This window comes from Nannobrachium achirus (genome assembly GCF_963921795.1).
Source record: "Nannobrachium achirus genome assembly, chromosome: 4".
NCBI lineage: Eukaryota > Metazoa > Chordata > Actinopteri > Myctophiformes > Myctophidae > Nannobrachium > Nannobrachium achirus.
This window is the reverse complement of record NC_137813.1, coordinates 74,537,969-74,543,061: the sequence shown is the minus strand read 5'-3', so window position 1 is coordinate 74,543,061 and position 5,093 is coordinate 74,537,969.

Genomic DNA, 5,093 nt, shown 5'->3' with positions numbered 1-5,093 from the left:
GCAAGTATGTCTCTCCGTCTTGCTGCTTAAAGGGGCAGACCACCCATTTTCAATATTGAACTATGTCATTAATATACCTTAGAGGAGTTGTGTGGAAATAGAAAAAGGTCCCCCCCCCCCTTCTGTGTTGCCTAGAACTGGAGGATTGATTTTGGGGTTTGTATTGTAAAGTACAATGTGTGATGGAAATACAAACCTCAAAATCAATCCTCCATACAAACCTCAAAATCAATCCTCCAGTTCTAGGCAACACAGAAGAGCGGGAACTTTTTTTTCTATTTCCACACAACTCCTCTAAGGTATATTAATGAAATAGTTCAATATTGAAAATGTGTGGTCTTCCTCTTTAAGCAATTGCCAGTATACGCTGTGTAGTGAACTTGAACTTGACTGTGATCGATTTTCTTTCTAGCCCTGTGCTACAAACGGTTGCATGACTCCATTCCGATATGTCTCCATTGCGACATGTCTCCAGAGGCGTCAATTGGGTATGGCAAGCTATGGCAACTGCCCTACCTTTGCTACAGGGGGAAATAATAAAATGTAGCAAGACACCAGTCATGTTGCCATACCTTAGCTTTTTCTGAACTGACGCTGCTGCATGTCTCCATTCCGACACTAACCCAACACCTAACCCTAACCCTAAACCTAACCTCTATGGAATATTGCCACTCCGACAATAAGAAGTCAATGTCGGAGTGGCGACATGTCGGAATGGAGAGCGCCCCCCGCTACAAACAACTCTTTCGGGACTCCTGCTCTGGCGTGCGGTGACATATCGCAACACATTCTCACCCCCAAGGCGTCAGAAACCTGACTCCCTGTCAAGTCCCCTACTGCTTCAAGTAGGGGACGCCGCGGGTATCTCCTACTGCAGGGGTTTTCAAAGTGGGTGACGGGGCCCCCTGGGGTGACGTGACGGCAGTCCAGGGGTGCCGCGAGATCATTTGATAAAATTTGGAATTTATTTGGACACTTGAAAAAATATTTAGTATCATTTTAAACTTGAAGTACAAAGTTATTTTCAGTCAGTTCTAACCAAAATGGCTATTATCACAACGTTTTCCACACAACATAATCACTAAAATATCATCACTGTCGGGCAGAAACCTTGTATTTCCAAGTTTCAAATGTGTACGTCTTTTGGTAAAGCAAAGCCCTGCTTCATCATACAAGACTGTCGCACAAAACTAGTGAAAACAGCCGATCTACAAGCACACAATGCCTCGTGATCCGAGGCGCTGTGTGCTTGTAGATCTGCTGTTTTCACTAGTTTAGTTAATGTTTTAGATGATAAATACAAAACGAACGGTTTTGGACATACAAGGTTTCCACCCGACAACGACGATATGCTATAAATATAAGGTGCTGGGAGTGAAAACATTATAATGCAGGGGTGCCTCGGATTAAAAAACTATTTATGGGGTGAGGAAAGCAGAATCCATGATTGAGCCCTCATCTATTGCTCTTTTGTTTCTCAAGCCACAAATGAGATCAAGGTGATACAAAAAGGAGATCTCAGGTATTGCTCCTGTTTCTCCTCTATTTCTGGGGAGCAACATGCCTCAGATGGAAGCTCTGATGAGCTATACAGGAGAGCTCAATAATGTCTTAAATATTGCTCAATTCATCTGGATTGTTGCGTCTCAAACTTAGCTCCAAGTGATATAAAAAATAGCTTTCAATATAATCTCATTTAAAGCTCAATTAAGGCTTTTTGTTACATCTCAGGTCTGTCTCAGAATGACCACTGTTGAGCTGTAAAAGAGCTCTCAAGATTATCTCATTTAAGTCACATTAAAGACTCAGATTGGCCAGTATATAGCTATAAACGATGCAGTCTTCAATCATTCTCATTTGATCATGCATTTGTGTTTAATGCTCATTTTAATTCACTTGCTTTATTTATAGCATATTCAGAAAATGTCTTAAGTATATATCATTCTAGCTAGTACAAGCTCTCGAATGATACCAACAATTAGATAAATTATGTCTCAATTTTATCACATACAGAACCAATCTCATGCCAATTTAAGAATGTTAAAAGCAATGTATCAGATAGTTTATTAAGATAAAGTATAGAACTTACAGAAACGTTATCTAATGAAAACTAAGGGTCTGCATCAATAGAATGCTAATTTGGGGGATAACCATTATAAGTTAGTTACATTTTAAGATATTATTACTACTACATGAGTTTCAACAATTTATGCAGCATGACTAAAACTTCAACTTTGCCCTACATTTGTCACATGCCTTTTATAGCGCCACCAGCAGGCCGACTTACGTAATACATATTTTCTTATATTACTCCTTCAAATTTCACACAAATCGCTAGTCATGTGATCAAGACTGATCAGTTAGATCTTTCTTAGTCTTATCCCGTCACGTAAAAATGCTTTAGTCGATTTCTAACCCTTCTAAAAGAGCTAGCTCGGGTTCTAGGGGACGCACAGACACATGGCAAAAAGATTCTTGATCAGCTCGCTGAGACGAACGCGTTGATGTATGACCCCTAGAGGGCTAACCCTAATTCTAACTTTAGGGGCCGTTCTCTCGGCACAGGAGTGTCGTATAGAGGAGTTACACACACACACACACACACACACACACACACACATACACATGTTCGTCTCTGCGAGCTGAACACGCCAGTATAAGGTTCATCCCACACAGACAATCCTGTGAGGAGATAGCTTTCTCTGGCCTGGCATTCAATGTGCTCTAACGTTTATAGACTCTATGACCCTTAGTCAAATTGGAGATCCCAGGGAAGAAAGGTCGTAGGAGGATAACCAAGACATCCACACGTTCGTCTCGGAGAGCTCTACAACATATCTCGGAACCAAGGTCTGATGTCGCATCGTCTTTGACTTATAACGCAAAATAGCTGACCCTAGGGTTAGCTATTTCGTGTTATAAGTCCGAAACCATCATGTGTCAAGGGCGCATCTTTTAGTATGTTGAATAGCTCACCGAGACGAACACGTGGAGGTGTGTTTTATTTCTGTGCGACATTCCTAGGATTAAACTAGGGTTAGCCTCCTTTGAATTACTATAAAATCACGATAGGATAGTAGGGTTACTGAATGTCGACCTGAGGCTTAAAATGACATGCAGACATGAGAAAAAAATATATCGGAGCACCTACCAACTCGTAATACCCAAAACACACCAGGAAGTGGCAGTTTTGAGACACTTCCTGTTTGCGCATTGGAATAAAACCTGCATATTCTGACTCAGCGCATGTGATTTAGGGGGGGTAGCCAGAATCCTGGAGCAGAACAATACCAGTAAGACTCCCTAACCAGGAGATAAGCACATGTATGATCGGCTACTTTTGACTTTTTGGCAGTGGCGCCAGGGGGTCCCTGGGGGTCCCTGGAGCTCCAGGGGTCTCTGGAGGGGTGGAGCTTGTGGATTGGCAGGCAAGGAGTGTGTGTGCAAAGTTTGGCATGGATAGGGGCAACGGTTGTGGAGAAGGGCAAAAGTGTGGTGTGCCGTGATGTGGACGGACGGACGGACAGACGGACAGACGGACAGGCAGACAGACTGCCAGTGAAGGTTTTGATAGTAACTGCGACCTAACGGTCGCAAAAATGGCCTCTCAAAAATGTTACCAATGCCATTGTAAGCTTGTAGATCTGCTCTTTTCAAAGATTCTGCATAATGAGTACTTTCTACTTTTGCACTTTAAATAAATTTTCATAGCAACAGTTTTGTACTTTAAGTAAATTTAGAATGATTTGTTACAGAGTATTTCTACATGCAGTATTGACAAAAATAGTATTTTTTCCAATGATGTATAGGCCTAACACTTTATAGTATGTTTATTATAATTATAATAGTTATAACTGAGATACCTTGTAGGGTAGGGAAGGGGGCTACAACATATATTGTATATTTATGTATAAAATTGTGTAAAATCACATTGTGCATTCAATACTGCTATAATAATAATGCTATTAAAATATATATTTTTTCTTTTTTTTCTTTCTTAAAATAAATTATATATTTATATATATCCTATATATTTCCCCCCCCCCTTTTTTAGGGGACCCCCTGCAGTATCCCCGCGGACCCCCTAGGGGTCGCGGACCCCCTGTTGAAGACCCCTGATCTGATCTGATCAGATCAGGGGTCAGATCAGAAACAATGCATTATTGCTTCAGCAGCAGTCAGTCAAAGGGTTAATTGCCCAAACAACAACTGGGAAGGATGAGAACAGTGACATCACATATTGCTTTGATCTAGCAGGAAACAGAGCTCTGTAGGAGGCGGGGCATATCCTTATTATTATACTTTCTCAGAGGAAACATTTGCTGCTCATTTGCTGCTCATCTATTGCTCCTCAAGACAGAGAGGAGCTATTGGAACGACTTGGAACTGGTTTGAACCAGTCTGGGCTGGCTGCCATTTTGAACCTCAGTCAGTCAGTGCTGAAGAGAAGAACAACCAGGAGTTATATGCTCTCATGGACTTTATCCTTTTTAGGTAGGTGAAACAACATAGCCACTGGATAAAGTAACCTACATGTACTGTATGTTACTTAAGAATGTTGTCTGCAGTGTTTTTGTACAAAGTGTGTATTTTTCTGAAAGGTTCATCCAACCAGTACAACTAAGCTAATGCTAACGCTAGCTAATGCTAACACTAGCTGATGCTAACGTTTTTACAGTAGACTACATCCTAATGGAACTGAATGTTCAAAATGTGTAAGATAAGCTTCCCTTTTGATAGAAGTGGACGTTTTTTTATTTTGTATTAACAGAAGGTGCTTTGCTGTGTATTTGTGCACAGCTTGCAGCCTGTTGTGTGGTATTGTGGCTAACAGAGCCAAAGTTAGCTAGCAGCTGTTCAATACTGTGTGTGTGTGTGTGTGTGTGTGTGTGTGTGTGTGTGTGTGTGTGTGTGTGTGTGTGTGTGTGTGTGTGTGTGTGTGTGTGTGTGGTATTTGTGGCTAATGTTAGCTAGCAATGGTAGTAGAGTATACAAATGGAACCAAATTAACCCTAACAGGTCCATCTGGTTCCATTTGTACAGTTCTAGGGGAGTTATGGATGATGGGGGATCATGGCCATATGCATACTAAA